The 25,935-nt window shown below is 42.0% G+C and overlaps 1 long non-coding RNA gene across 1 annotated transcript; it reads left to right on the forward strand.

Annotated features, from left to right (window-relative positions):
- The first annotated feature begins 112 nt into the window (after positions 1–112).
- LOC139083006 (uncharacterized) lies at positions 113–14,989 on the forward strand. Its single transcript, XR_011539461.1, has 3 exons — positions 113–900; positions 1,179–1,346; positions 12,349–14,989. It is a non-coding gene; the product is annotated as an uncharacterized lncRNA (long non-coding RNA).
- The last annotated feature ends 10,946 nt before the right edge of the window (positions 14,990–25,935 follow it).

Below are 25,935 nucleotides of genomic sequence, written 5' to 3' on the forward strand. Positions count from 1 at the left end.
CCGCGCTCCGCGCATCCTGGGAGTTGTAGTCCTGCAACCATGCAACCTGCTGCTGGGAGCAGTTAAGAGACTCCAGCTCCCAGTATGCCTAGCGAGGGGACGCGGTTCCAGCGCGTCCTGCCGAGCGCGGATATTCCGAAGCCCAGCCGGCGAGACCCAGCGTGGCCCGGTGGTCCCACAGCGGCTGCACTCGCCCTGTTACCGTGGCCCTGCGTCTACACGGGATGCCGCTGGGTCGACTTGTCGCGGCGGGAGTTGGACTTCTCGCAGACCGGCGAGTGCCCAGCGCCTCTTGCTGATTGCGGGAGTGGGCGCGGGTACAACCTGCCAGCCTGGAGTTCGGCGCGCTTGCCCCGCCCCTCCCCGCCCCTCCCCGCCCCTCCCCGCCCCTCCCCGCCCCCCCACGCCCCTCCACGCCCCCCCACGCCCCTCCACGCCCCTCCACGCCCCTCCGCCACGCCCCTCGTCGCGCCCACAGGCCCGCCCCCCGCCGCGCCACGCCCACTCTCCACGCCCCGCCCCCTTGGCCATGCGCCATGGGGCACCCAGGCAGAGGTGAGCCGACCGGCTTGGCGGGGTCTGAGACTGCCCAAGCGCAAACAGGGCTTCGAACTCTGAATTCACGGGCTAGTCTGGAAATGCCAGTACCTGGGAAACTCGAACTTGGCTTTTCAGCGCCGCTTTTCCCTGTATCCCCTCCATCCCTCTGGCTGCCACCGTCCTCCCTCTGGACCCCGTGGTCAGGCTCGCTGCAGAGCCCCGTGGACCCCGCCGGGCTGAGCGGTCCACACCTCGGTCAGCCCTCTTGGAAGGACTGCCCCAGCCATGTTATAAAAGGAGGAAATGTCACAGTGGGCAGACCCCACTCCTGCGTTATAGACAGGAAACTCAGGCGTACAGGTGAGTGACCCCCGCAGCTGCTTTGGGGACGACACCACACCCCGTCCCTGACGCTTAACACAGGCAACAGGACCAGAAGTTTCCCGTGGTCCCCCCAAAATGTTAGGGAAGTTTGTGTAGGAAGGTAATACACAACTTCAGCATTTCTGCCCTATAATATGACTCCTTTAGAACCATTCTTAATATCCCCTTTTAAATATCCCTTTGGAGCCACTTTTAATAATTTGTTGCTGTTGGGGGTTACACTGATAATTCTCTTATGTCATTTTCCCATTTAGTTTCTCTAATTCCAAGTTCGACGTTACTACCTGCTTCTCAAATGAGTAATTGGCAGCCTCAATTCTCTGCAGAGGGGATGCAGAATAGCAGAGTATCTGTGATACAACTTTCGGGAACATCAATTTTACTACAAGATTTATAACAAATGGAGTTAAGTAACTTCCAAGGTAACTAATTAAACATTTAAAACTAAAACAAGAAGGTTGGGAAGTCATCCATCATTAATAACTGTCAGTAATTTGTGCCTTAAATGCCAGACTTTCTCTGAGAAAATACTAAGGAGAACCTATTTCCCATTATTTTCAACAGCAAAAATGATAAGACGTTGCAAGTCCTGGAAAAACCCTCCCAATTTCCTGAATCACAATATGGCACCTAGATAGAAGTTACGAATATCGTGTTAGGAGGTAAAAATGCTTAAAATATGGCTTCTTGGTCACGTCCCGTTTAATGTGGTTGTTAACGTACAGTTTGTGAGGTAGTAGTGGCTTCTAGACCAGCAACGTCAGATATTGTACATTTTGTGACACTCCAAAGCTTTGCAAAGTGACTAGCATGATTGATGGTCTCCCAATGGTATTTGGAAGCAGCATGAAGCTTTTCTTACAAACCATTTAGTTTAAAATGTATTTTTTGAAGACACAATATAAAGTTTATCTGTATAAATATCAGCTGAGAAAGGTATTGAGCGATAAGTAGCTGCTATGCAGTTTGGGTGTTAAAAACTAACGATGTGTTCTTCCAGGAAAACATCAGTTGGGGACATGTTCTGTGGGGTAGACCTGTATTATGAAAAAGATGGCAAAAGTCCCATTTATTTTAAAGATCACAGTTGTAACTTTGAGTAAAATTGGGCGGAGAAGTCCCTTCAGTGTACGTCCCAGACTTCTGTAGTCCTGTGTCTATGATGACTCTTTGCCAACATCTGCGTACAAACACGCCCTAAGGTTGTGCCTTAAACAGACAGATTCCTCTGACCCCAGATTCCTCTCCAGTTACCATCTGCTTCTCTGCTCTGTTCAAGCGGCCTCTCCTCACGTTCTCTCCTGAACTGATTCCATTCCAGCTTTCTCCACTGCACTTTGCTGAAGTGGCGTTTATCCACGTCACCAATGATTTCCATTTTGATAAATTCAAGATTAACTTTTTCTTCTTATCTCACTCTTTCAGCTGCGTTTGACACAGGTGATACAGCTGAGCACTTCCTCCTTCTTGAAACGCTTTCCTCTGGATTTCCTAGCCCCCACCCCCTCACTCCATCTTCCTCCCCCTGCTCCTCCCCCACCAGATATCTAGTAATCCTCACCCCCTTCTCTTTGCTGTATGCCCTCTCTTTTCACACAGATCCCAGCCAGTCTCCCAATTTTGAATGCCATCTGCTGGTCATCCCCAAGCCTGGGTCCTCTTCCCTGAGGAGAGCACCCAGGAGTCATCCATGACTCTTCCCTTCTCACCCCACACACAGTCTCACAACATGTCCTGGTGGCTCTGCCTGCAACGTGCATCCTGATTGCAGCTTCTTGCTGTCTCCATTTCTACAACAGGGTCCAGCTGCCTTCCTCTCTTACTGGTCTCCTGCCACATGTTCCTTCCCAAGCAATTTTTTCCTCCTCCAGAGGCAGCCACTGTTCTGACTTTTTTCACCATAGGTTCCTTTAGGCTGAAATCATACAATGTGGATTATTTCATGTCCATCTTTCCTCCCTCAGCATCACATTTATGAGACTCATCCACTGTGTGTGTGTGTGTGAGCGTTTGCTCCTTGGTGTGACTGAGGACTGTTCTGCTGTGTGAATGCCCCACAACTTTCCTATTGATGGACACATGGGTTATTTCCTCTATGAACATTCTTGTAAAAATACTTTTTTGTGTTCTATTTAATTCTTTTATTAGCATTTAAGTGACACCCCTTTGCATAGCTTTAGTGGTTGCTCCAGGAATTGCGATGTGCATCTTTAACATATCACAATCTACTTAGAGTTAATAGTGTACTAGTTTCATCAATGTTAAAATAAAAAGAAGAGGTTCATTGATGACCTTCTACCCTTTATGCTCTTGTCAGCATAAATTTCACATCCACCCATATTTTAATCCCACGGTACAGTGTTAAATTTTTGACTTAAATAGTCATAGGTCTTTTAAAGAAATTAAGAGAAAAAAGTTTTATTAAATATTTGAAGGCAGATACTTTGAGATTCTGCAAATATACAGTTTCTCCTTTAAATTTAACCCACAGCTTTTGCATTCATCAATGAATCTTGCCTAAGGTAGGGCACATGACTTGTTTTAAAATTCGGTGCACTACAGCCATTTAAAAATATTGTGCCAGGTGGTCTACCCCGAATTACAAGAGTTACCTTCTGTGAACCTGTTTATGCGTTGGTTGATAGCTGCACATTTTTAAATAGAAGTAATGATCAGCAGAGTGTTTGGAAATGGATCAGGTCAAAGTGTAACTGAAACAGCACTCTGTTAGCCCAGAACCTGCCCACCTCGTAGAACAGGACCATTCTGGAAAGATGGGTTCAGACCTCGCAGCCCTGAAGGCAGCACCCGGGACTTCCCTTCCCTCTAACTTCTCAGCCAGGACGCTCCATCTCTTCAGGGCCAGTGTGGTGACGTTCACCATGGCTGCCCTCCTCAGCAAGAGTCGGCTGGGAAGGTTTATAAGGTCCTGTCTGGGGCGATAGGGGGAGAGAAGAGCTCTTTAGCATGGAACCGGGCTCCTCTGCAGGAAGTCAACTTCTCCGTGATTGACCATCTGGTTCACAGCAGGAGGTTCTAGGCCATGGGGCTGCAGAGGAAAGATGTTCACCAGGAGAATGGTTCACAAGTCGTCACTGGTACTACAATAGGATTCCTAACTCCACATGTGCCATAACATCTTGAAAGCCAACAGGAGAAAACACGAGGCACCAGGACACCGTAGGTACACTGCCGTCAGTTATAGCTCAAAATTAGAGACTCCCAGTGATGAACAGATGTGGACTTAGTATATTCCAGAGGAATGATGGACCAGAGGGACCAACTTAGGACACTGAGGCAGAGATTGCCCGTGGTCATATGGGAGCTCTCGGGAACAGAGCTCAGCCAGAACCTGGGTCTCCTGAATCTCAAGCTGTTAGTCTTTCATGACATGATATTGCCAATGAAGAGCCCAATTCAAGCCCTCCGTTATGTTAAAAGAAGAAAAAAAGAGAAAAGAGGGCCTCCTTCCTCTGTTATATTCATGTGTTAGCTTCTGTCAGATCGCCCCCCTCAGCATCACAGCTATGAGATTCACCCGTGACGTGTGTCAGCATCTGCTCCTGAGCACAACTGAGGAGTGTTCTGCTGTGTGAATGCCCCACAGCTTCCCTACTGATGACACGTGGGTTATTTCCTCTGTGAACATTGGTCCCCTTTAGGCCAGAGCAATGGGATCACAAAATACTTCATTGCCAAAGGCCCAGTCCTATGTGTGAGTGAGGAGGGGTGGTTCTCAAAGACAAGAGGTTTGGGTTAAATAGACTTGCATTTCCCAAATACCTATCAGTACTTTCCTCCTTACTTGAGACTCTGTTTTCTAGAGGATCCAGGCTAAGAAAATTGATACTAGAAATGGGATATAAAACTGAACCTTTGGAGAGTATTTTGGAATTGAGTTGCTCACTTGTTTGAAAACAATTGCTTGTGATAAGTTAAGAGGATGTACCAGGAGCTGCATCTGTGCTGCCACGTTAACTCATAGAGCACCTGCCTCCGCCTGATTCTGTTCGGTCAGCTTTGTCAGGTCATGTTGAGGCTGTGCAATCTCACCAAAACATACTGTGTCCCTGAGCTTACCTTGTCCACATCATTGCATAGATGTGGTCCACAGATTACATGTCAGTCAGGAATGGAAGAAGATGACAAAGCAGACACTGTAGCCATGGGCGGTTGGTAGTCTTCCCTCACTGACAGCTCAGTGCTGAGGCAGCATCTGCTGTCTCCCTGGTCCTAGAAATGCAAGGTCCATCTTTCTACTCCCTGTTTGATTGGTATCTACTGGGGACTGCTTCTGGTCTTGTCTCTTCCATCATGAGTACCACTTTTTCTCTTTGCCGAGAATAAGAGTGTGAGTATGCTGCTTTGTTATGAGTATACATGGAACCTTACCCCCCTTTCTAAGTAATGGGGCAGATAAAATGGCCTATGAATCTTGTTGGCTAAGACATGGCCTGAAATTAAAGTTGCTTTTATGGCCACTCATCACTGAACCTTAGCATCGAAAATGACACAAATTTTATATACAAGTGAATTAAGTTAATAAGTTCATTTCTGAAAAGGCAGCCCAACTCATAAAATTCTAAAATCTGTCTGTAATTGCTCACATTAGGGCCAGGAATTCTAATTTTCAAGTAAAGAACTGAGTCTCAATCTCAGACTGATCATAATTGGCAAAATCGAATGGAATCCATTTCCCAGCCTTATCTTGATGGAGATCAACTTCTCTACGTTCTCAAAGCTGCCGTCTGTAGTAATAGCGAGCCTGCAAGATCCAGGGAAGCTAAAACCAAAGCATTCAAAGGACAATTTTCCAGTACTTGAAATGCCTGTCAGCATCTTCTGTCTGTTCCCAGGTTTCAAAAAGATCTGCAGGTCATGAAGTCAGGGTCTTCTTTTCACAGTTGTGGGGGAAGTCATCGAATCACTTAGTGTTCAAGTTATGATCCTCAAAGCTGCCTTAGTAGCCACTAACCCCCCAAAATGTTTGTAATTTCTGTGATTAGTAGGTCAAGTGCAATCAGGGATGGTGTATATTTTTCAGGCTTGGTGCTCAACAAGTGCTTAGACACCATTGATCCTATATTTCATAGAAGTGGGGAATAATCAGTACTTATCCAGAGACATCTTAGACCTGCACACCGTGAGGAAGCCAGCACCTGTACCAGCTTTGCTGTGCTTTTTTTAGTCTCTTATGGAAAACATCATGCTTTTAAATAAAATAACAACACTTAAAGGGAATTCATGTCTTCAAATTAAAATTGAAAAGATGAATAAATTACATGAGGCAGTGGTGTAGGTGACTGTGTTCTGGGTTTTGTTTGTTTGCTTGTTTGTCCTCACCAGCCATTGGGGATTTGCTAAAATCACTCACATCCAGCATTGGCCCCTGGTTCCCAAGCAAAGAGCCCAAGGCATCTTGAATTCAGGGTGTGATGTGTTCATTCACTTTACTGCAACTCTGTTTTGCCTGATTCTTTTTCCTGCACCACCATCAATAGGGGTTATATATGCACATAGGATACAGGATGTGGAGATTCCACTGCTAACTTGCAAATTTTCAATGGGCTGCATCAACTTCTTGGTTTCAGACAATAGAGTAACCCTAGAGTTCTCCCAAAATGTCCAAAGTTCATTCAACTCTGTCCTGTATTCCTCGTGAAAAGAGAAGCCATCTCTTCTGGTTTGGGGTTTCTTCCATAGGTTTTCCTTCCACTCTGGGCATATTGAGGTGGCTCCCAGCTCAATTTTTAGGCTTTGGTATTGGGAATACTCCAGGTGCTCTAGATGTGAGAGAAAATGGGAGATAGTGGCCAGCTTCTCTGTCCTGCCTCTCTTGCACTGGGACACAGAACGTGCAAAGGAAGGGTGCCTGGTTGTTGGGTGTCTTCCTTTTGCTGACAGTGTTGAGCCAGCACGTGAAGAATAATGTTGGAATTCATTGCAATCAGAAATGTCTATACCTCTGAGCTCTTTCTGTGTCTGGGCATATAAGTGTGGCAGTCTCTACCTGCTGAACACTGCTATTATTAAGGAAATTCCAATGAAATGATACCATTGCCTAGATATGAAGAGGTTCCAGACCTTAGCTGAAAGAAAATGAGAGAGGTAGAGGGAGAGAAGAGAAGAGAAAGAAATAAAGGAAAATAAAGCTCAAATCTAAATCCGGAGATGTCGCCCATGTTTTTCAAAGAACTGATACTGCCCTCTGAGACCACAGTTTTCTCCCTGTCACCATGCTGCTTCACTCCCTGGGTCCATGATAACTGATCAAGGTGGTACACCTTGAGTGTCTCCCCTGGGCCATTCAAAGGCAAGTACCACTGCTGTTGAAACTTGCATCTGTTTTGATGTTCTCACCGGCACTGGTAGGTTTGGACCTTGGTCAGCATCATTTCCCTTCTAGGGAGTGTTTTCTTACTCTCCCCCAGCTTGCCTTCAGCTTTAACAACTAAAAGAAGTTGTGGGAAGAGGGGGAGAAATTGTACTCTAATTACACTTTGAGCAATTTACTTCGAAAGCTTGAGACTGAAACTGATCCAAAAAAAGATTTGAACTCATTTCCAGATTCCATAGATTTGCAGGTTGTACAGACTTTTCCCCCCTAGCATTCTGGAAAGTGACTAAGAAATTGGCTAAATTGTCATCCAGCCCTCTGCTCACTGGAATGCCCCTTGAAGGCATGTACACATCCTGCCACAGTCCCTGGCTTGTCCACTTTGGTTTGCTTTGGTTTGGCCTGGAGAGCTCAAGCACAGAGCTGTCTGCCTCTGACACTTCTGTCTCTAGCGACAACTCAGTAAGGCACCTGGGTCACAGTGCAAAGGTCCCTGACATGATGCTGGGGTAGGATTTTGATTATGGCTTCTTCCAGAAAAAGGGGACGTAAGTATCCTGATGTTGAGATGCACTCGTCAGGCCGACTGTAAATATTTTCCGACTCCTCCAGGTCACCTGCCACTTGTCTCCTTTCTTAGAGGCTGCATCAGGAAGAAAAACCGATCACTTTTATTGGATCCCAGACTAGTTCCCAACAGACTTTCTGTCAACGGGCCAGCACACAAAGTAGATCATTAATTGCAGAGAAACCACTCCCTTTGGTGCAGACTTCCTAAGTACCCACGTCTAACAAGGTTTTATGGAAGTTTTCCACAGCCCATAGATCCTATTCACAGCTGGTTGTTATTCCTATCACCAAAAGTATGAGACTCAAGTTGATCTTTACCCCTCTGCAGTATGCCTCTACCAGCCTGGTGCTAAAGAAGCAGGAGAGAGAGATTTAATTCTGGCCTAGAGGTCCTTTTATGCCTGTGAAGTAACTCAGGACTCACCACATTGAAAGGTGGGCACATCTGAAATCACCGATGAAGAAGATGGAGAGACAGACCAAAAGACACAGGGCTGACTACTTTTCTCTGACTCATGGCAAGGTTATGTCTGTGTATCATGGAAGGGCCCCCAAATTAATGAGGATAATGCTGACTCAGCTCCTAGAAGATTTCCCAGCCAACTCTGCGGTTAGGACAAGGCTTCCTGCTCATGCACCATGTGCGGGTGGATTTACTTTCTTCCACATTTTCTAAACAGCACATAAGGTAGAATTTAGTACCTAATCATTCCCCTGGGAGAATGGACTAGCACATGCTCTGAGACCCCTGTAGAGTCTGCCCGTATGAACTACCCTCCGTTCTGCCTCCCACACTGTGGGGCTCCATTGACAATGGGGTTCTACAGTCCTGCTTCCCCAGTTGTTAGATAAGAATGTCTCCTGTACTGACTGGCATTTCTCATGCTCGTAGCCCACTACCTCAGACTGATGTGCTTTTGTCAGGCTCTGCTCTACTGTCAGCAAGTCAGCCTCAGAACCCTGGGCCAGGCAGTGACAGTGTCACTTGGGAAAATACCTTCTCAGACGATCATGTCAGTCCACCTGAACTGCAGGTACCACAGTGATGTGCAAGTGTGATGGTTAATTTTATGTGTCAGTGTGACTGGGCTAAGGGATGCCCAGAGAGATGGTGAAACATTATTTCTAGGTGTGTCCGTGAGGGTGTTTCCAGAAGAGATTAGCATTTGAATCAGCTGACTGAGTCAAGAGGACGCCCCTCACCAATGTGGATGGGCATTGTCCAGTCCGTGGAGGGCCTGACTAGAACAACAAGGCAGAAGAAAGGTGGATTGCTCTCTGCCTGAGCTGGGGTGTCGTCTTCTCCTTTTCTAGGACTTTGGAGGTCCTGGTTCTTGGGCCTTTGAGTTTAGAATAGAATTATGCCACAGCCTCTCCCAGGCCTCCATCTTGCAGATTATGGGAATTCTCAGCCTCTGTAACCATGTGAGTCAATGTTTCATAATATGTTTCTTTATATCTATATATCATATTGGTTCTGTTTCTCTGGAGAACTCTGACTAATAGAGCATGTAAATGTTTAACAGTCAGCTCTGTTGGGGCGGAGAGGGGAACAGCATGGTTTGTAGTATATGCCAATTTCTGTAAAAATTCCTACATGGCCAGTTTCAAGCTCCGAGTGTACCATTACTGGTGCAGAGTCGGAAGAGATGTGCACTATTGCCTGGCGTGAGCAGGTTGTCTACATTACCCAGGATTCTTTTCTTCCTGCTCCATTTCTTCCTCTTGGAACCTCTGCCAATTATTGTGCCTAAACTATAAATGTGGATAACTTGTAGATTGTGGAACCCACCCCTCCCCACCCCCAAGAGAATATGTGTGTGTAAGTGAGCTTCACGTTCAAGGAGACCATCCCTATCACCGTGCCAGTTGTCACTCTATGCTCAACCGAACCCCTTCCCTACAGGTTTAGTGCCAGTGATCCTGGTTATCTCACCAACATATCATCAAGAATCCTGAAAAATAGCAGGACAAATTCAAGAACGCTAGAGTATGTTCAGAGTCTTTTTGTATTTTAGGCCAATTAACTTCAAATTAAGTTGATTACCTACTACCACTTAATTGTTTCATACTAACAGTGAAAACAAGTGACTTTGTGTTATTAAACTATCAGAAGTACTCATCTGAAAGAGTTTACAGGGTTTCAATTTTGTGGCTGCCATTTCTCTTAAATAGTGTAGCAGGTTGTCCTTTTTCTGAGTGAAGTGTTTGCAGTGAGGAGCCTAATTGAGGCCTCAGCTGTTCTTGTGTAATTTGTCACTGACCCTTTCCAAGTAGACTGAGTACTGAGTTTCCTTTTTCTGATACTATCTAAATTAAAAGTAAATCAACAAGGACAGAATGTGTGAGCTGGCTAGCTAACAGGTTTAGTGGAATTTTAAATCAACTAGTTAAAAGATGGAAGCCATCAAGTAAAACAAAAATGTAGTGGAGAAAAATGGTTCAGATCCAGATTTCCTGAGTCCTCTGTGTTTTGATCCCCACCTCTGCCAAAATCAGCTGCATGATATTGAACAAGTCACTGAGCATCAGTTGGCAGAGGCTGCCGGCTGGTCGTCGTACCTGCTTTTCCTGCTCCTAGGTTCCTGGCTGGACTGTATCTCCCAATCTTCCTTGCAGTTAATTGTGGCCACCTGACCAGCTCTTGCCAATGGAACATGAAGAGAAAAGCTATGGATGCTACTCTGGTGCTAAGGACTTTAAGGAGCCGATATTGCTCCCCCATTCTCTTTTAATACAGACTGGACTCAGATGACAGCAAAGACTCTCAGGGACATTGGAACAACGACTGACAGAAGCCTGGTTCCTTGAATCACCAGGGAAGTCTCCCGCTGACTGAGGCCATCTCTTTGATTTTGCCTGAGAGCTTTGTCTTTGAACTTCACCAGCCTATGTGCCACATCAGCTTAGCCCACCCTAATGAATACAGCATCTCTTTAGGTGAAAGTGTAATAATACTACCTGCCTTAATTGACATTCTCTTGGCTGGGAGTGGGAAAACTCTCCGCAAGCTCATCTAAGCTAAATGGAGACATTTTTCCATAATGAGATGGTGGCCCAGGGATACAGCTGGGCCTCAAGAGGCAATAGAGACAACAGGAAAGCACCTAAAACCTAAGAAGCCACTTCTTTTAAATCTCTCTCCTTCACCTCAGTAATCTCTGGCCACTATATTTTCCTCTGTACATCCTCATTATTTTATCTTTCTTTTTCATGTCAATGCCACTCCAGAATTTCTGATTTTATTTGCTTGATGTTCAAGAAAGTAACGTCTCTCAATTACAATTCCAAATCAAGGGAATAGCATCTGTTTGACCCGTCTTAGGCCAAGTGTTCACCATTGGTCCACTTTAGGTCAGCGCAATGGGATCACAAAATATTAGCATCATTGCCAAAGGCCCACTGCTATGTGTGGGTGAGGAGAGGCAGTTCTCAAAGATGAGAGGGTTGGGTTAAGTAGACTTCTGAAAATGGGTTAAGTACACTATATCATAAATTATCATAAAAATAAAATGAAATGCTCATAAAATCCTTAGCAAACCTTCTAACACAGTAAGAATTCCATTACACGTTATTCTTATGATTATTATTAGACATTATTTAGTTTTCTTTTGCCGTAATGAATTATCACTGCTTAGCAGCCTAAACAACATTTATGATCTCACAGTTTCCACGGATCAGAAGTCTGGGCACAGTGTGGCTCGGCTGTTTCCTCTGGTCCAGGTCTCACAAGAACCAAATCCAGATGCTGGCAGGGCTGCGTTCCCTCCTGGAGGCAGAATCTTGGAGGCACATCCCAGCTCATTTAGGTCACTGGCAGAATTCGGTTCCTTGCGCTTGTAGGAAAAAGGTCTCAGTTTCCTTGCTCACTGCCAGCTCTGGGTTGTCTTTATCTCCTAGAGGCCTCTCTCTGGTCCTTGCAGGTGTCCAGACTGTCTCAGAACCAGCAATAGGACATCATATTCTTCTCACTCAGAATCTCTCTGCCCTCCCATCAGCAGCATCCTTCCTGCCTTCTCTTCCACCACATCTCTGACTCCAGCCAGAGAAACTTACCTGCTTTTAAGGCTCGTGTGCTTAACTTGGGCCCAGCAGGTAATCTAGAATAATCTCCCTATTTTAAGGTTCATAATCTTAATTACATGGGCAAGGTCCCTTCTGACGTGAAATGTAGCGTATTCATAGATTCCAGTGATTAGGGCCTGGGCATTTCCAGGGCGTCATTCTGCCTGCCACAGACAGATACTAGATATTACTCCTCCACACTTCTCCAGTTTACAAAACATGGCAAACACACTTGACCTCACTCTCATTTACTTTTGACTTGTTCGGAAGAAATTTTTAAGCAAGTTGTGGTATGAGGGTGCATGTAACGATTATACGTACAATTGGTATTTGCCTTTATGTATACTTTCTATACATATATTTTAAACATATAATTCTTCTCTTTATTAATACATGCCTCTGTTTTATTTGTTCATTTCACAAGTACTTATTTCATGTCTTCACAATTTCAGGTGCTGGATACACAGTCTGAACAGCACAGTTTAGGGTCCTGTGCTATGAAGAAACCTACATGCTAATCCTGGGAAATGAGACAAGCAACAAGCAAGTGAACCCAGGAAAAACCAGTGTCACTTCAGATGGTGATAAAGCAGGGTCATGTGATCGAGCGAGCCCAAATGGCTAGTGGACAGAAGGTCACTCTATTTTAGATTGGCTGGTCAGGGTAGGTCTCTCTAAGGAGGTAAGATTCAAGCTTTCCAGGTAGGAGGTACAGTCGAAGAATGTATCCATGAAGGTGAGAGCCCATTTGAGTGCTGTGGATGCCAGCCTGGGAAAGTGACCGATGGGGAGAAAGGTATCAGGTGAGTTCAGAGAGGGGGGCCGAGGCCAGATCATTTGCCTAACACTTTTAAAGTCTAATTGTCAATATAGGTACTTAAAGATCACAATCCAATTTTGAAACTACAAAGCATGCAAATGATCAGTTCAAAGTGAACTTTAACAAATTATTCTACTTGGGTACAATATTTTTCATCAAATATAAAATTGTAGTTAAAGAAAAAGAAAGTTATAATGGATAATTTCACTCAGATGTTCCCAAGTCCACCAGACCTGTAAAGTCACTCTTCCCCTTCAAGTGTCGATAGAATGCATATTCTTTCACTAAAAAATGCTGTTGTCATGGTGATGTCAGCAACATGGCAGAGTGAGCTGTCCCCTTTATCTGTCCTCCTTTTGAACTACAACTAAGTGGACATTCACTGACCAATGGTGGAAGCCCACACAACACAACAGGACACCTGAGAGACACATGCAGCTATACATCTGCAGATGGATGCACGGGCCCCCAGGGACGTGGCAGAGATAGGTGAGCACACCCTGCTCTCCCCTGGTAGACCTGTGCTCACACACAAATGCTTTCAAACCTGGTGCAAGTGCCTAGAAAGTAGGAATGTGCACTAGGGTGACCATAGGAGAAGGCGGCAGTAACCCTTAGCCCACGTTTGTGTTTGCTGTCCTGGTAGGGAGGGGGAGCCCACGGTGCCCCTGTACAGCCAAGGAGCAGCCCTAGCTTGGGTCCCAGTGAGGAAGCCCCACCTGCCAAGCACAGCAGATCCACCAGCTGTAAACAGAGACCTCAGCAGATGTAGGCGCTGGGGCAAGCACTCCTCAGGTGTGCGTGTGAACCCTCATAGTGCTGCTGAGCCCCCAAAGAGGGAATGTGTCCTGGGGGCTGTGGGAACAGGCACGGTAGCTTTGAGCCCACTGCTGATCACTTTCTGGTGGGGAGGGAGAGCTCAGAGTGCCCCTGAGGCACCAAAGAACAGCCCTATCCCAGCAAGGAAGCCCTGCTCACCGAGGACAGTTCACACAAGTGCCTGAAGGCACTCCAGGCTGGGGCAAGCAGCCATAATACCCTCACAGCTTCCAGCAGACTGGGTGGGGCCAGAAACACTGCTTCCACTTCCCCCAGCAGTAACAGGGGGAACCTTTATCCTAAAGGGTACCACAAATGCACTGACAAAAGGTTAGTTCATTGAACACCATGAGAAACTGCAGCAACAATTCAGACCAGAGGGGAAATGGCAGTTCTCCAGAAGCCAACGCTGAAGACACAGAAATATACAACCTGAATGACAGAGAATTCAAACTAGCCATCATAAGGAAACTCAATGACTTACAAGAAAACATGGAAAGACAAGTCAAGGAGCTCAGCAATAAAATGAATCTTTTCTGCAAAGAGATTGAAACTATAAAAAAAATCAAGCAGAAATTCTGGATATGAAAAACACAATGAAATAAAAAATAATCTAGAATCAGTAAGAAATAGAACTGATCTTATGGAGGAAAGAATTAGTTTTCTAGAGGATAAAAATGTAGAAATTCTACAGGTAGAGGAGGAGAAAGAAATAAGGTTTTTTCAAAATGAAGGAATTCTTCGAGAAATATCTGACTCAATTAGGAAAAGCAACATAAGGATTATAGGTATTCAAGAGGGAGAAGAGGGGGGAATGGAGCAGAGAACTTGTTCACAGAAATAATTGCTGAGAACTTCCCAAACCTGGGAATGGTTTCAGATTTGCAGATAAATGAAGCTAATTGAATGCCCAACTTCATCAATACTAAAAGACCCTGTCCAAGGCATATAATAGTAAAAATGGCAAAAGTTAGTGATAAAGAAAAAATATTAGGAGCAGCAACGCAGAAGAAAATAACCTACAAAGGAAACCCTATCAGGCTATCAGTGGATTTCTCAGCAGAAACCCTACAGCCTGGGAGATAATGGAATGATATATTAAAAATACTGAAAGACAAAAACTTTCAGCCGAGGTTACTCTATCAGCAAAACTTTCGTTCAGATACGATGGAGAAATAAAAGCTTTCTCAGATAAACAAAAGCTGAGAGAGTTCATCACCACTAGACCTCCCTACAAGAAATAATTAAAGATGCCCCCACACCAGCAACAAAAAGGCAAAGGTGTGCAAAGCTCTGCGCAAGGTGATAAATAGACAGACAAGATCAGAAACCTGCAGCTTTCTACTAGAACAGGGAGGCAAAGACTCAATGACAACTTAAAAGAGAAGGAGAAAGAAAGCATTGACAGTAATGATAAACACTTCAACTTAGCCACAAACTCACAACATTAAAAACAGAACAATTGGTAACAGCAATTACTCAGAAGGGGAGAGGAAAGGGAAGGAACCTGCTGAGGTTAATGGAGATAAGAGGCTATAAGAAAATTGACAATCTCATCTCCAATGTCTTTCATACATTCCTCACAGTAACCACTAAACAAAACATGAGAGCAGAGCCACAATCCATAAAAAGAGAGAGAACTGAGAAATCCCTCTTGGAAAACCAACAAAATGAAATGTCTGTCAGAAATACAAAGGAAGAGAAACATTGAAAACATAGAACAACCAGAAAACAAGAGGTAAAATGGCTTCATTAAGCCCTCATATAACAATAATCACTCTAAATGTAAATGGATTGAATTCTCCAATTAAAAGACACAGAATAGCTGGATGGATTAAAAAACAAGACCAAGCAATATGCTGCCTCTAGGAAACACATCTCAGTTCTGAAGAAAAACACAGACTTAGAGAGAAGGGATGGAAGACAATGCTCCAAGCTAATGGCAAACAAAAGAAAGCAAGTGTTGCCATACTTTTATCAGACAAAGCAGACTTCAGATTACAAAAGACAATGAGAGACAAAGAGCGACAGTATATAATGATAAAAGGGACATTCCACCAAGAGGACATAACACTTATTAATATATCTGCACCTAATACAGGGCCACCAAAGTACATAAAGCCACTATTAACAGACCTAAAGGAAAAAATTAACAGCAACACAATAATAGTGGGGGACCTCAACACCCCAATCACTTCAATGAACAGATTGTCCACACAAAAAGCCAACAAGGAAATAGTATATTTAAGTGAAACACTTGGCCAGAGGGACTTAATAGATATATAGAGAGCATTCCATCCCCAAACAGCAGAATACACATTCTTCTCAAGTGCCCATGGAACATTCTCAAAGATAGACCATATGCTGGGGGACAAGGCAAGCCTCAGTAAATTTAAGAAGATTGAAATCATCCCAACCCCCTATTCTGACCACAATACTATGAAGCTGGAAATCAACCACAAGAACAAAACTGGGCAAGTCAGAAATATGTGGAGACTAAACAACATGCTATTGAACAACCACTGGATCATTGAAGAAATCAAAGGGGAAATTAAGAAATACCTGGAGATAAATGAAAATGAAAATACAACATACCAACTCTTATGGGATGCATCAAAAGCAGTCATAAGAGGGAAACTCAGAGCAAAACAGGCCCACCTCAACAAGCAGGAAAAATCTCAAACAAGTAATCTCAAAATGCACCTAACAGAGCTAGAAAAAGAAGAACAAAGTCCAAAGTCAGCAGAAGGAACATAATAAAAATCAGAGTAGAAATAAATGAAATAGAGACTAAAAGAACAGTAGAAAAGATTAGTGAAATTAAGAGCTGTTTCTTTGAGAAGATAAAATTGATAAACCCTTAGCCAGACTCATCAAGAAGAAAAGAGAGAAGGCTCAAATAAATAAAATTAGAAACGAAAGAGGAGAAATTACAACAGATACTGCAGAAATAGAAGGATTATAAGAGAATACTATGAAAAACTGTATCCCCACAAATTGGATAACCTAGAAGAAATGGATGAATTCCTAGACTCATACAACCTCCCAAAACTGAATCAAGGAGAAATAGAGAATCTGAACAGACCAATCACAAGTACAGAGATTGAAACAGTAATCAAAAACCTCCAGAAAATCAAAAGTCCAGGACCAGATGGCTTCCCTGGAGAATTCTACCAAACATTCAAAGAAGATTTAGTAACCTATCCTTCTCAAACTATTCCAGAAAATTGAAGAAGATGAAGCACTTCGTAACACATCCTATGAGGCCAACATTACCCTGATACCAAAACCAGACAAGGACATCACAAAGAAGGAAAACTACAGGCCAATATCACTGATGAACTTAGATGCAAAAATCCTGAGCAAAATATTGGCAAACTGAATACAGCAATACATTAAAAGAATCATACACCGTGATCAAGTGGGATTTATTCCAGGGATGCAGAGATGGTTCAACATCTGCAAATCAATCAATGAAATACACCACATTAACACAATTAGGAATAAGAATCACATGATCATCTCAATAGATGCAGAGAAAGCATTTGACAAGATCCAACGTCCATTTATGATAAAAACTCTTGGGGGCTGGCTCGGTGGTGCAGTGGTTAAGTGCACATGTTCTGCTTCGGCAGCCCAGGGTTTGCTGGTTCAGATCCCAGGTGCAGACATGGCACTACATGACAAGTTGTGCTGTGTTAGGCGTCCTACATATAAAGTAGAGGAAGATGGGCACAGATGTTAGCTCAGGGCCAGCCTTCCTCAGCAAAAAGAGGATGATTGGTGGCAGATGTTAGCTCAGGGCTAATCTTCCTAAAAAAAAATTGTAAAAACTCTCAATAAAATGGATATTGAAGGAAAATATCTCAACATAATAAAGGCCATGTATGACAAACCCACAGCCAACATCATACTTAACAGTGAAAAACTGACAGCCATCCCTCTGAGAACAAGAATAACACAAGGTGCCCACTCTCACCACTCCAACTCAACATAGTACTGGAGGTTTTGGCCAGATCAATTAGGCAAGAGAAAGAAATAAAAGTAACCCAAGTTGGAAAGGAAGAAGTGAAACTCTTGCTGTTTGCAAATGACATGATTCTATATATAGAAAACCCTAAAGAATCCACCAGAAAACTACTAGAAATAACCAACAACTACAGCAAAGTTTCAGCATACAAAATCAATTTTAAAAAATCAGTTGCATTGCTATACACTAACAATGGACTAACAGAAAAAGAAATCAACAATACAACCTCATTTACAATCGCAGCAAAAAGAATAAAATACCTAGGAATAAACTTAACCAAAGAACTGTACACTGAAAACTATAAGAAATTATTGAAAGAAATTGAAGAAGACATAAAGAAGTGGAAAGAGATTCCATGTTCATGGGTCGGAAGAATAAACATAGTTAAAATGTCCATACTACCTAAAGCAATCAGCAATCCCAATCAAAATCCCAATGACATTCTTCAAAGAAATAGAACAAAGAATCCAAAAATTTATATGAAAAAACAAAAGACCCCGGATAGCCAAAGCAATCCTGAGAAAAAAGAACAAAGCTGGAGGCATCACAATCCCTAACTTCGAAACATACTACAAAGCTTTAGTAATCAAAACAGCACAGTACTGGCAAAAACAAAAAACAAACAAACAAAAAAACCAACAAACAGATCAACGGATCTGAATTGAAAGCCCAGAAATAAAACCATACATCTGTGGACAGTTAATCTTTGACAAAGGAGCCAAGAACATACAATGGAGAAAGGAAAGTCTCTTCAATAAATGGTATTGGGAAAACTGGACAGCTACATACAAAAGAATGAAAGTACACCATTATCTTGCACCATACACAAAAATTAAAAGTGGATTAAAGATTTGAATGTAAGAACTGAAACCATAAAAATCCCAGAAGAAAATATAGGCAATATGCTCTTTGACATTCATCTTAGCCATATCTTTTCAAATACCATGTCTACTCAGGTAAGGGAAACAAAAGAAAAAGTTAACAAATGGAACTACATCAGACTAAAAACCTTCTGCAAAGCAAAGGAAACCATGAACAAAACAGAAAGGGAGCCCACCAACTGGAAGAAAATATTTGAAAATCATTTCTCACACAAGGGGTTGATCTCCAAAGTATATAAAGAACTCATACAACTCAACAAAAAGCAAACAAACAACCTGATCAAAAAATGGGCAGATGATATAAACAGACATTTCCCAAGAAGATATACAGATGGCCAAAAGGCACATGAAAAGATGTTCATCATCACTAATTATTAGGGAAATGCCAATCAAAACTACAATGAGATATCACCTTACACCAGTCAGAATGGTTATAATGACCAAGACAAAAGTTAACATGCATCTATGAAGGACAACATGCAGAGGAAAAAGTATATAGGGACGTGTAAGTGGGAATTGATTGTGATTAATAAAATCATCCCAAGGTTCCCCATCAGGGTAACAGAATAGGTGGGAAAAAACACAGCAAAAAGAACACTCTGAGGTTCTGGATGGTCACTAAATCCCAAGAGAAAGAACTCAGTCTTCGCAGTGCCATTCTTCAGCGCCATTCTCTGCAGTGCTCCCGGACTTCTGAAGTTGTGATAGAGTAATGATGGCAATGTTAATAACCTTAACATTAACAAAAAAGAAAATGGTCAAAATAAATGGAACAGTAATTCTAAGTCCACTTGGGCACCCTGATGGCACCGAGGCATGTCTACAGTTAGTGTGGTGTCATGCATAAGTTCTCACCTTCATTTTATTAAATTGAAAATTTGCCACTTCTATTCCTTAAAGCTGTTGTTTTCCACATGAAATGGCACCACCGTCAAACCAGTTGCTGAACTCTAGATCTGGGCTTCACTTCTACTTTCTTCAACTCTCTCATCTTCCAGCAATGTCAAGCGATGGTGGTTAACCACATTGCTATATAGCAAACTTTGAATAAACAGCCTCTCTTCCCATTTTTGTTGTTTTTGTTTATTTCCACAACAGATAAAAGCTTTGCTGTCCCAGGTGAAGAGTTGTATGGGGAGAGGAGCACAAGTTCTGTATTTCTCACCTTGAGATGTGGCTTTGTCTCTGAGGAACAAAAGAACTCCTTAGGGTTGTCTGAAGTCCACTGATAAAATAGAAGTAAGAAAGATTCTGACTTAGTTATGTAAGTGACTGAATCCTGGCTCTGTCACTCAGCCATTGTGAAACCTTGGGCAGGCTGATTAATCAGAGTTTCAGTTTCATTCATGATGTGAGAATGATAGTATCTTTCTCATCAAATTGTAATTGTTAAAAATTTCCTTCTACAGCCTCAATATCCTCACCACCTTGTTCCTTCACTGTTCCAAAGTTGGCAACATAGCAATTCTGAGTCGATCCAGATTTCTAGTTTATTTTATCTGGAATCCAAGCTACAGAAGACAACTGGAGAATTCCTCACGCTTACACATTTATTAAATTCAATCCAGGCAACGTGATGATGATATCCAGGGATGTTTCCCTGCCTTGTGTGGTGAAAAATTGTAAAAGATGTTGAAAAGGCTTACCTACTTACCTTTCTGAGTTATCTCTGCCTTTCATCGTGTTTGCTCTAGTTTATAAATTGTACATTGTAGATACCAGTAGCAATGCAAGTGATACTTGTCTACAGACAGGCACATTGTGTCCAGTGTGGAGACAGCTGATTTCCCTCTCTGCTGTGGATGAAGCTAGTTTTGTATCTATTTGTATATTTATTTGTGAATTCCTGATCTATTATTCTTTGAGTTACTTTTTATACCAATTACAACAACTTAATGAATGAAGTAAAATCTTTGACACATATTCATTTTATATTTGTATGAAAGTCACAATTTTAAGTTGTGTGTATATATGTAGGTGTATGTATTATATATAAACTTGTTCTTTAACATTTCACATTGCACACAGCTATTTCCCTCATTTAATAGCTGTTGCAAACCTTCATACTTCTTTTTAAGTCTCATTCTACGACTTCTTCTCACTGCCAGAAAATAATTTCTATTTTGTGGATAAAAGTATAGAATAGCAAATAAGTATATCCTCAGCTGTGTCATCGGGTCATTGTATGAGCATTCGGATTCATCAGTGATACCCTCTCTCCATCTCTTTTCTGGGAAAAACATGCCCCTCCTCTCTGAAGTTAATCCCTTCCACTGTGCACCCAGTTCTGACTTTCTGCGTCAGTTGAGATACTTACACTATTACTGCTCCTCTTTCTCTCATAAACTTTCAGCACATACCAAAATTTAAGTCAGTTTCATCTTTAAAAATATTACCCTGTGTCTGCTTCTGTTCATTTTCCTTCATTTCGTTGCAATATTTTCTTACAGGCATCCACACTGGTTCCACTTTCTCACTTCAGCCTACTGCGATAGGATTTTTGTCCCAACAACCTAAAACCCTTTCTGTTCCACACCCCCAGATATATCCTAGCTGTAAAATACAAAGATTTTTCAATATGTAATGAACTTTATTTCTCTGTTCCATGTGATAGCTTTGACCTCTCCTTTCTTCTCAAAATCCCCTCCTCTCTTGGCTTCTGTGCATCTCTCTTGATTTCACTCCCAATCTCAATACTCCCCTGCTCAGCCTCCTTCACAGATGGTGGCACTTTCCCAGGGCTTCATTCTTGACCTACTAGTCTCCTCACCATGGACCCTCTTCCTACATAATTATATGCCTTTATCTTCTTAAATACCATCTATACGGTGGTGACTTTCATATACCCATTCTGAAAGCATCTGTCCACCTTAAAGTTGGATGTCAAATAGGCACATGTACATTTCAGCATGCCTACAACAAAATTAGTTAGCATCATTTCCTACGATTTATACCTATTTTGCAATCCCTATCTTGGTATGCGTCTCTACCGCCTACACTGCTGGCCCAAATAAGAAACCTCTCATAACTGAAAGCCAACCAAGAACCACTGATTAAATCTTAGAAATGTGGCAAATATTCAATGTTTCCTTTTTGTAGTGACTGAAATTCCATTATTTAATGCCATCCCTCTTTTTCCTCAGTTGAACCTCTTAATTGGCTTTATTCCCTCTGGTCAGTTCCCACCCTACTTTCAAACGTGCTACAAAATCTATCCAGAAACCAGTGTAAGAGTTACCTGTATGAAATAGATTTTGTGTTATGTTTCCTTCTTGCTTAAACACTTAGATGATTCCCTGTCCCCTACAAGCTCAGCATTTAAATACCTTCAGATTTGAATCTAATGACATTACCAAAATGTCACCCTCTTGCTCTTTACTCAATTTGTTCCAGGTTTTGAATAAAACTAAATGTCTTTACTATAAAACTTTGTATACATTTAGAGTTAATAAGCAGAGTATAACTATCTGAGAGGTTATTTGGGTAGAGAGTGAAATATAGATATAATAATGATTGTTGATTCTGAATTATTACTCAAAGTTTATTTTTCTACCTTTGTTCCGTTTGTAGCTAAATTAGGTGAATTCTGGGTAAACGCATATATCTGTCATTAATATATTTTCATCTTATAATTTTCAAAGTACTTTCACATCTTATTTAATTCTCACAGCTCTTTAAATTATGTTAAGAATTTATTGTCTCTCAATTATATTGAAAAAGACCTGATGATTTCAGGCCAATTAACCAGCCCAGGGTTGCAAAGTTCTGCAATCAAAGAGCTGGGGCCAGAGGGACTGGCCTGGTGGCAAAGCAGTTGAGTTTGCGCACTCTGCTTCAGCGGCCCAGCGTTCGCTGGTTCAGATCTTGGATGTGGACCTACACACTGCGTATCAAGACTTGCTGTGGCAGCATCCCACATAAAGTGGAGGAAGATGGGCAGGGATGTTAGCTCAGGACTAATCTTCCTCAAAAAAAAAAAAAAAAAAAAAAAAGCTGGGGCCAGAGATCGGAAATTCTGTATCTTTGGGTAAAGCACTCTTCAATAAACATTTCCTTCCAAGAATGGAAATATGTCAGAGGTGGAGGAACTTAGGAAGAAAGTTGGAGTAAATAATATTATTTTCCAAAAACTCAATGTGCTAAATATGACATAGGGACGTTAGATTGAAACTAACTTTACTTTTCATTTATGGGATGTGCTAGGACAGGCAGGTTTACCTTTTTTGACACAGAAACAGAGACAGTATGTTGCATTGATTCAAATCATCAGCCCTGGAGCCACACTGCCTGGGTTTAAATCCGGTTCTACCACTTAATATTTATATGACTTTGGCCAAATTTCAGTAGCTCTATGGTTTCATCTTCTTATACGCAAATTGAATATTATAGAAACACTTGTCTGCAGGGTAATGATGAAGATTAATTGAGCTATGACATGTAAAGTACTTTGAAGAGTGTTTTTCACATAGCAAACATTCAGTAAATGTTAGTTATTACTCAAGCATGTTAAGACAAGTTTGAGCTTCACTCGACATTAATATTCATTATTTTATTATCAACCAGGATTCCCTTTTTGCTTTAAACAAAGTGTTAATTGGAGAAAGAAAGTGTCATTGAGCCACCAGTCAGCTCTTTGGAGTTCTCTTTTCCTGAAATACATGAGGTTTTCACCTTAGAAAATATGAGCTCTCATTGAGTGACAGCCCATCTGTACCTGTCTACAAACATAGGAGACAAGATTGTCAGTTGATGTGGGAGTAGAGCAATGGCCACTGCTGTGAAGTTGAGAGAAAGATAAAATTAGATCCAGTGGCTAGTAAGGTAAAGGCGGGTGGAAATGTTTTCCTGTTGTGCAATCCCCTCTTTTGGTAATTATAAAGATTAACTCTTAAGAAGTAGGCATCAAAGAAAGAGGCTTATCTTTAGGGACCATGCTTAAATAAGCTTGGGATCTGAGCCCTGGGGAACAATCACTTCTTTGCTGAAGTTGTTTTCTACTAAATCCTTTATTTACAATCACAGAACTAAAGGTAATGAAGAAATCAATTTATACACAGAATATTTACTTGCAATGAATATGAGACAAATGTATATTCATTCTGAGTAAAAAAATGAAGTCAATTTAATAAGAGTGATTGCATGCATTAAGGATGATGAGAAGACATCAAAGAGATATCTCTTTGTGCACCTTGCTATGAATATATTGATGTTCTTTCAAACCAAGAAACCAAGTCTAACAATATCACCCCAAAAACCCATTCAAGGCAATTAGACATTGGAGAAGAGCAGAAAAGATAACAGTAAAAACTTGAGCTCTCCAGTAAAGGGGATAAGATACGGTTTAATAACATAGGCAAGAGGAAAACAAAAAAAAACATGCATTGTCCCCTAGCTCAAAAAATACTTCCCTATTTTACTTTTTATTCACATCCACCCAAAACAAGCCCCTCGTTAAAGGTCTCCAATGAAACCCTGAGTCTAGCTAAGAAAATATCTTTTCGAAAGGCAGTTTGGATCCCAACGCTTTCTTGAGAGCTTCTTTCATATCCTTGTTCCTCAGGCTAAAGGTCAGAGGATTCAGCATGGGGTCACTCCAGTGTAGAACACATGGCCACTTTGTCAGCATCCATACTGTTGCCAGAACTGGGCCAGCAGTAAATGAAAAGGACTGTTCCCTGCATGACAATGATGCCTGTGAGGGGTAAGGCACAGGTGGAAAAGGCTTTGCATCTTCCCTCTGCAGAGAGCATCCTCAGGATGGTGATGAGAACAAACAGTAGGAGGTGAGGATGATCACGGTGGTGATGATCTCACTAAAAGTGGCCACAAGGAACACCATCAGTTCATTAATAGAGATGTCACAGCAAGCACGAGTGAAGAGAGGGGGTACATCACAAAAGAAATCATTAACTACACTTTACCTATAGGATGGGATTTCACCAGCTAAACACAAGTGAATCAGAGAACACACAGTTCCACAGAGGTGGCAGCCAGAAGCCAGCACCATACAAAGTTTCTGGGACATGGAGACCACAGAAAGCAGTGGGCTACAGATGGCCAAGAAGCAGTCATAGCCATGACAGCCAGCAGGAAGACCTCGGTGACTGCACACATGCAAAACAAGTAGAATTGTACCATGCATCCCAGGAAAGAGATGGCTTTTTCCTTGTTTAAGATATTGGACAGCATCTTTGGCATGATGAAGATGGAACAGCAAAAAATCCACAAAGGACGAGAGCCTGAGGATAAAGTACATGGGAGTGTGAAGTCAAGAGCTGGCTTGAATCACTGCAGTCATGCTCAGGTTGGCCAAAACCGTGACTCCAAATATGAGAAGTAACAGAGGGGGTGAAAGACTGATGCTCAGGGGCATCTGACAGTCGAAGAAGAGTGAACTCTGTCACAATGGTACAGTTCTCCTCCTCCATTTCCACCGTATGTCAGGATAGGAAAATAAGTGGTAAGTTTTGTGTTTCTTCTAAAAAAAAAAAGAGTAAGAGAGAAGTCAACACACTTATATTAACTTCATAAAAATATAACATTAATACCAAACACAGTGTATCTAAAACATGAATTGTCAAAGAATTCAAAATATTCAATGTATCAGTGGACCCCACTGGTCAAAATTAATTTAAGTAGCAACAGAAACCTACGATTCTCAACTGTTACCTCCCACAGTAAATTGAGTTGATGAATTAAATTAGGTGTTTTGATGGAATTTGAAATAGATTCCATGATGTATGTTAAAGCCTCATAGAGATGAACTCTCACTCCCTGAGAAGTGTAGTAAGTCCTGTCCGGTAGAGTAATAGCATTTGTTGTCAGGCAGGTCTGGTGGCGATGAACTCAGTCAGCTTTTGTTTATGTGGAAATGTCTTTGTATCATCTTTATTTTTGAAAGACACTTTTTTCTGGGTATTGAATTCTTGGTTGGCATTTTTTTTCATTTAGCAGTTTGAATGTATCATGTCATACCCTTCTGTTCTGCAGGGTCTCTAATGAGAAAGGCAGGGAGGGGCAACTTAGGGCTCTGGTTGGGAGCAGAGTTGTTTCTGGTTGACCTATTTTCATTTTATTCTTTCTGTTCTTTACCACCTTTTCCACCATTTACTTGTTTTATTCTTCTTTTTCCCTGGTACTATTTGTCAGTCTGATAACAACTCTGAATCCTTGTTTCTATGTGGTTAATGTGCATGAGGAGATTAACTTGCTCTTCTTATATGCTGAATAGACGAATCAAAAGTTAAGTTTATTACATCTGAGGTGTTTGTGACTAGCAAAGTAAGGAAAACTTAAGGGAATACTACTCTCTAAGATGCTAATAACTTGTGTCATTATTTCTTAAAATATTCCCCCTGGAATGCAGACAAGAACGTTTTTTTCAGTAATCTATGAGAAGGCTGCTGTGAAAGAAGGATGGTCAGACTTGACATTGATGCAAAGAGTCTTCTAACAGTTGTGACAGATATTTCCACCTTTTTACACAGAG

This window comes from Equus przewalskii, chromosome 1 (genome assembly GCF_037783145.1).
Source record: "Equus przewalskii isolate Varuska chromosome 1, EquPr2, whole genome shotgun sequence".
NCBI lineage: Eukaryota > Metazoa > Chordata > Mammalia > Perissodactyla > Equidae > Equus > Equus przewalskii.